Consider the following 8,322-nt stretch of genomic DNA (forward strand, 5'->3'; position numbering starts at 1 on the left):
GTCGATGTTATGAGCATCTCACCAGATTCGAACAAAGGTTATATCCTCAAGGTTGACTTGGAATACCCCAAGGCATTACACACATCACACCTGTTTACGTGGGGATGAGCATCCTCAATTTATCCAAACACCTGATGTACGACTTTTACTACAACGAGCTCAAGAAACAGTACAACGACAGGTACGAAGTGCTGTACACTGACACGGATTCCCTGCTGATGGAGATTCGAACCGAGGATGTGTACGAGGACATGAAAAAACACCTCGATTTGTACGACACCAGTGACTACCCCAAGGGCCATGCCATACACAGCACGGTAAATAAAAAGGTCCTAGGTAAGATGAAGGACGAGTGTGCTGGCACGCCCATATCCGAGTACATAGGTTTGAGGCCTAAGATGTATTCCATCCTGAAGGCCGACAATGGTGAGATCCGTACGGCGAAGGGTGTTAAGAAGTACGTGGTGAAACAACACATCAAACACGCCAGATTCAAGGAAGCCCTGTTTAAGACCCGTACCTTTAGACATAAAATGAACACACTTAGAAGTGATGGGCATAGGATATATGGACTGACTATAAACAAGACGTCCCTGTCGCCGATGGATACTAAACGTTGGATAGCTATTGATGGGATAAACACGTACGCGTACGGGCATAAGAAAATTGAACCAAGAACATAGATGTATATATGTCACGGAACCAGAGAGAGTTTGAGGCTATTTACTATAGCCTGCATGGGTACTGGAAAGGACCTAGCGCTGTAGATAAGCTGGCTAAAATGGCGCGAGTACCGCCGGAGGAGGCCAAAGCGTGGCTTGAAAAACAAGCACTTTGGCAGATCTACCTACCGGCACCACGCTACGTACCTAGAAGGAAGTTTGGTATTAACATACCCAATAGCGTTCACCAGGCCGACCTCCTATTCCTACCCCACGACAAGAGGTACAAGTATGCCTTAACCATCGTGGATGTGGCCAGTCGCTACAAGGAAGCCGAACCCTTGACCGCGAAAGACTCGGTCCAGGTAGCCCGCGGATTCGAACGCATATACAAACGCAGTCCGCTGACGTGGCCAACAGAGCTGCAAGTTGACCCCGGGCGGGAGTTCATGGGTGTTTTGCCACAACTGCTAGCCAAACACGATACAAAGGTCAGGCGTGGCACGGCAGGAGCCCATCGCAGCCAAGCCATAGTTGAGAGATTCAATAGAACTTTATCTGAGTGCTTATTCGGGCATCAGTATGCAAGGGAGATGGCCAACCCGGGGAAGCGATCGACTGAATGGGCTGCGAGGTTACCTAAGGTGGTGTCGGCAATCAACCATGAAGCAACCCATCTCACCGGCAAGAAACCGGCCGACGCTATCAAAATAAAATCAATAGTGGCAGAGTCGGCTGCTCCATTACGTGGGAAAGAGAAACAGATACCAGATAGGGCCCTAGTGAGTATCTATACCAGCCGGGGGAACACGAGGGTGATAGCCGTAAGCAAGCCACCGATCCTATATGGTCAGTCAAAACTTACAACATAGATAAAGTGGACATCAAAGCAGAGGAGCCTAACTTGTACTACTTGAGGGATGGGCCAGGTAGAGGGTTTGTTAGAGCGGAATTATTGATCGTACCATACGGCACAGTGTTACCTCCGGTCAACACGGCATAGCGGCATGTGGAGCGATGATGCAATCCCAGGAAACCGACATACTTCAGCTAAGTCCCCGGTAACTCAGTGGTGCGGCACATTGGGCGTTCGTATCCCGCTGGCATCTCAACTTTTTATAATAATGAAATAAGGGCTTTTCAGTGCCGGGGGGACTCAAAAGCAGTAGGGGTAATGGTAGCTGGATCAAGGGTCCGGCCAAAGCCTTATTTGTGAAATAAGGCTTTGCAGAGGCTTTTGTTGGACTTGGTCCAAAACCCCCATTCCCTATACTACTACGTATTCAAGTCCAAACTTCACCACCGTTCTAGAACAGACACAACAACCTCGATTCCGCAGACAGTGTAGAAGATGTTTGGTTGAACACTATGGCAACGCATCTCATAAGACTATGGGAGGACGACTTGAAATTTGGAGCCCATTTCTGGTGTTCCTCGCCGTGATAATGCTGGAATGCTGTTAAAAGTGGCGTAGACTCACTCTCTCACTCTTTGTAAGTAAACAGTTGATTTTCTTTTTTTACAGTTCCGCAAGGATACCTTGGGTGTTACGTCGATACCCGTGAAAACGTGCTCTTCCACATAGCTTCATGATTGACAAAATACGCCTGAAAACTGAAACCTGCAGGCTGCATTGTCAAAGAAAACATCATCCCTACTTTGGAACTGAGGTAAACATAGGAGTCATTTGATAGACTAAATGTTGGAATAGTCAACGATGCATGTTCCATTCATCAAATGCAACAGAAAGAAACATCACTGTAATTTTTCGAACGACTTTTAAAAAGAGCAGCTGTTTCCTGACAGGTGGGATTCCTAACATCTTTTTTTTTCATGTAATGTCGCATACATTTGCATCCGTGAAAGAAGGAAGCCAGGACGATTAAGAGACATACGTGTGATAGTACGTTTAGGATTAGCTTGAAGCTGAGTTTATTGGGATATTATAAATTGCCTATGTGAACCGATTATTTACGAGAAACTACAACATGTCCACCAATAACACTGAAAAACATGAATTAATGTTTGTCATGTACATTTAGAATGCTATCAGAAGGATATGTCACTTTTCGGCAAGAACCTAAAATGACATCACAACGTTATGCCTAAACACAAGAGCAGCACAGCAGACCTAAATATTCTACAAGTCCATCAGAGTTAAACATCAGGTCAGTGCATCGCACCAAGAGACGAGACCAGTGCATCAGAACTAAATGCAATTTCACCGAGGTACTCATCAGGTGAAACTTTAAAATTTCTTATCATTGTAGACAAATGCATCTGAGAAGTACAACAGATTTATGGGTTCAGACATAAACATCAGGGTTACAGGCTCAGAAGAACACATCCAGGTTACAGGTTTAGAAGGAAACATCAGGGTTACATGTTTAGAAGAATACATCAGGGTTACAGGTTTAGACATATAAATCGGATTGACATGTTCAGACATATTAATCGAGTTTACAGGCTCAGACATATATACATATCATGTTATCAGACTCTGACACCAAATCAGGTTTACTGGGTCAGACGTACATTTGGGTTTCAAGGACTTAGTTTTGCTTTCATTACATATTTTATTTATTGCAGAATGGAAAAGAATGCTACTGTGGTGATGTCTTCAGGCTTGGGCACAGACTGAAACCAGAAACTGAATGCTCTATGCCATGTGCTGGTGACAAAAGGACCGTGTGTGGTGGTCCATGGAGGATTTCCATCTATAAAGTCGTGTAGTGAACAGCAGCTGTCGTCACCAGTTCCACGACACATTCAACACTGCTTGACTGTATTGATTTTTCCATCACAAGAGAAGCATATTTCAATGTTAAAACATTGAAGGATCTTTTTTTATAATGTTAATTGCCATCCAATAAGTGAATGTTTAAAGGATATGGAAGTATTAGATAAATTTTTGAATAATATGTTTTGTAAATAGATAAATGGTATTTTAAACATGGTAGTATGAATTAGCAACTGCGATTGTTAGTGGCTGTTAAAGTATCGTAAAAAGTATTGTCCTCCAGAGGGGGTACGTAAGTCCCAAAACTTTCAAAGTTAAATTTAATCTAACCGGTTTTTAAACAGTTCTTTTAACATTCGGCTAAACTTTTCCTACAATCGCCAGCGGCTGAAAGGATGGAGTAAATCCAACTAGGGTCCATGTAGGTAGCAAAGGCGCTGTCGGTCCCCATGGTCCCTAGTATGGTGATCGACCTTCAGTTGCTAGTGATTTATAGCTCGTTTTTATATTGTATTTTCTTGCATAATAGTACAAGTTTTTAGTTACATGCTAGTTTTATATATCTATCTGTGATACACTAGTAGTTTTACTGTTCATCGTAAACAGTTTTATTACTACTAATATTATTGATATTTACTGATAATTATTTGTTCTCGTCACGAGATGGCTGAAATATTGCCAATGTGACAATAAATATTAACTCACTCACTGACTCACTCTTGCAGGCCGATGTTGCTGAGGTTCCTCTGTAATCAATCAACAGTTCAGATCTCCTGCTTGACTGTATTGATTTTTCCATCACAAGGGATGCATATTTCAATGTTAAAACATTGAAGGATTTCTTTTTATAATGTTAATTGCCATCTAATAATTGAATGTTTTATGGAACTATTAGATAAATTTTGAATAATATGTTTGGTAAATAGATAAATGGTTTTTTAAACATGGTAGTATGAATTGGCAAATGCGATTGTTAGTGGCTGTACCCTGAATGGGGTTAACATATCGTAAACTTATTGTCCTTCTGAGAGGGTACGCAAGTCCCAAAACTTCAAAGTTAAATGTCAGTTTACCGGATTTTTAACGTACTATTTTTGTTCTTTTAACATTCGGCTAAACTTTTCCTACTATTGCCAGCGGCTGAAGGGATGGTGTAAATCCAACTAGGGTCCATGTAGGTAGCAAAGGCACTGTAAGTCCCCATGGTCCCTAGTATGGTGATCTACTTTCAGTTGTTGGTGATCTATAGCCCATTTTTACACTGTATTGTTCAAAAATAATGTTCTGCTTTTAAAGATATATGCTAGCTAGTTTTACCTCATTTGTGATAACCTAGTAATTTTAGTGTCCTTCGTTGACAGGGTTGTATATAATATATATATGTATTATGAATTTGAAACTAGTTTCAGTCACACTATGGCTGAAATATTGCCGATGTGACTTTAAATTTTAACTCACTCACTCACAGCACAGTTTATTTAAACTAGTTAGGGAGCATATACAATAGTAAAACTGTTACGTGACAAAACAATATAATAGCATTTAGAACTAAAAACTAAATGCCTTTATGGCAGGGATGCGAAGCTTTAATTATATCATATAACTCCGTTTCCTCTTCCGCGTACGCAGACATGCTACGTCATGCCCCAACGTCATCAATTTTGCGTACAACGTCATATGACGTCATATGCCGTTAGCTTTCCGCCGGTATCGCCGCCATCATAGTGTTCGGTCGACGCTGTCATCCTTCACCCGCCCACCCACCCGCTTCTCTTCAACATTTCACTTTCTCTTTGTTTTTCTTTCCAGCTGTACATATCAGTGCCGCCATTCTTGGAAAGTATGTATATTCATCCTACTGGAATAAAACCGTCTAGGGTAACGGGGTGCTCGTGGGCTGCAGTTATATTTGGCTGCACGTCTAAATTTTGCACTGTTAGGGTCTTCTGCTTTACAGCAAGGATCAGGTATATCCACTCTGCTTTACAGCAGGTGACTAGGGTTTGCTTTACAGCAAACAGTTGGCTTGGCAACGGTAATTGCCCTGGCTCAATATTCTTTTACATTCGGTGCCTGGCAGCGGTAGCGCCATGGCAAGGGTTTCCTAGTAACGGTAGTAACGGTAGTTACTAGTGCAGCGGTAGCTGCAGGTGCATTTTCATTACTACTAATGCAGCAGCCCTCGAGCACCCCCACACTCTAGGCCATTTAACCCATATACGTCTTTATTATTCCTGCCTGTGGGCGAAGTATCTCCTGTTATAATGATGGGCTATAGATCGCAAGGAAGTGAAGGTAGATCACCATACCAGGGACCGTGGGGACTTACAGTGCATTTACTACCTGCATGGATTCTAGCTGGATTTACACCATCCCTTCAGCAGCTGGCGATTATACTAGAGTTTGACTTATATCTTTATGTACATCTCGACTGTCGATACACCCATTATGATACATATACATATGATACATATGCATGACCCGGAGGGTCAAATGGCACAAACGGGAGGTCGAGTTAACTTCATTACATAGGGGAGCAGAGAATGTCATTAACGTGGCGTTCATGCGAAGCATGCATACATAGATTCGTCACAGAACTTGTTCCGAAAAACAACACTTCTGAAAAAAACAATCATTTCATGTTTTAATTGAATTGCTTCTACGGTCATGTGCTATCTTTTCGCTAACTTTACAACGTACAGACGTCAGTTACTTTCACAATCCGATTACTCTCGCTATCACTCTATACACCAAGTTTAATTATCACTGTTTCTATTTCTATTTCTGTAGCTTCGTTTTTTAAGAAAGTTAGGATATTGCTGACGATTTCTCGACACTGAGATGTCACATGGCATAGTAGAAATTTCAAAATACTGATTTTGTCGCTTCTGAAACAGTCAAATAACCTGGTAAACTCATAACTTGAGTAACATGCGAACTTGATTGATTTATTGGTGAACCGCATTCTTTAATTCGGTATACATCGAGGACAGTAGAGTGATATTGGGAAGATTAGTGAGCAAATATTAATGAACTTCTGAGTGCGAGGAGAGTGAACAATACGTTGTAACTTGGAACCTTATGAACAATGTGAAACAAAGGATAATCAACATTGAGATATGTTTTAAAACATATTCAAAGCTTTCTTTACTTTCTTAACTGGGAGCAAAGATTGACTCAAATAGTGATTAACTAACTGTTCAATTCCCAAATACATTTCATCAATTTGTTGTCGAATAGTTGTTAGGAATGTAATGTAAGCTAACAAATTTTACAAGAAATGAATTACTACTGAACAACATAATATATTATAGATGTTTAATGTCTCTATGATTCGTTTCAAATATATTAAAAGCGGATGAAATGCACATTTGGTTTAGATATGCATGATGATATCTGAAGTTGTACTTGAAAAGCACGAGAAGAATTAGTTACATACAACAACAATTGTGCGACTTACTTCGCTAGTCTTGCTACATCGTTGACTGTAGCAGTGCCACAAAGTGAACGACTAATTGATCCAATAAAGGAAAGAATTGTTCGGTTTTAAAACATCAAGTTTTTTGTTGTTAGTCCAGGATAGTAGAACGTCGGTTCAGTCATATTGGCATGAATATAACAAATGTTATATTTGGGATTACACTTTCTTAGTAAAGTACAAATTCTAGTTCTCTTTGGAGTTGAGCCCCATCCGGGATTCGAACTCACACCCTCAGAGTCAGGCACCTAATCGCCAGCACACAAAGTCAGCACACAAAGTTACATTTGACCACTTTCTAAATGGCATTGTGTATTTCATGGGCATGAACAGTTGTACAGGCTTGTTTGAGAAAGACAGGCACAATGTATGGTAATGCAAAGTGAAATAACCGCATGATACGCATTAATCTGCGGAATTAATATTCAAACGTCATTAGTCACAACTGTCCAGTAGACGAGGAACTGACCCACTGAAAAATCATTGTAATGAGGACGTACCAAAAGTATGGGTAATTTGCCCTATCGCACATTCCTGTTGACACTTTTATTTTGTATTCGACTTCATGCACCCATTTGTTTTGAAAAATGTCGAAAATGTAATACTTTCGTACACAGAATACATTTGAACACGTATGCTACCATGCGCTATACTGGTCGAATGAGACTCCTGAATGCTAAAATTCAATAAATCAGTGTATAAACATAAACATACATTTTTAATTTAGTAAGATATAACTAATCAATATTTTGATGCAAGATTTCCATGCATTGTGAAACCGAGCAATGGCGAAAATCCATCATGATTCTGTTCCTGTAAGTAGAAACCAATAGCATCTGAAAAATATGATACCAATTGTCACATGTAGCTAATAGTAATCTCACACCAGTAACCGTTACAACAACAGTAGTATCTGATCAACACGTTTCATGAGAACTTTTTTCAGTCTGGGAAATATATTTGTAAGAATCAATATTAGAGCGGCCATCTCCAACGCGATAAACTAATTATAACACTTTGTCTGGAACAATATTTGAAATATATTGTTTGAAAATTCTATCGATTTCGTTTCTTATTAGACGAGTTTAGTATCATGTAATCATTTCCTTCGGGTGAGTGAATTTAGTTTTACGCCGCACTCAGCAATAAAAAAAAGCTATATGGCGACGGTCTGTAAATAATCGAGTCTGGTTCGGGCAATCCAGTGATAAACAGAATAAGCATCGATCTTCGCAATTGGGAACCGATGACATGTGTCAATGACGTCAGCAAGCCTGACCACCCGATCCCGCTAGTCGCCTCTTACCACAAGCATGGGTTACTGAAGATCAATTCTTACCCGGATCTTCACGGGTCTCTCCTTCAGGGAAGTTCTGTTCGTGATCATCTGTAACCTCATGTGCAGCGCAGTTTTCCGAGTGAATCCTGTAGTATTTCTTTCC

Source organism: Haliotis rubra, unplaced genomic scaffold, assembly GCF_003918875.1.
Source record: "Haliotis rubra isolate DU_JTF1 unplaced genomic scaffold, ASM391887v1 Scf932, whole genome shotgun sequence".
Lineage (NCBI taxonomy): Eukaryota > Metazoa > Mollusca > Gastropoda > Lepetellida > Haliotidae > Haliotis > Haliotis rubra.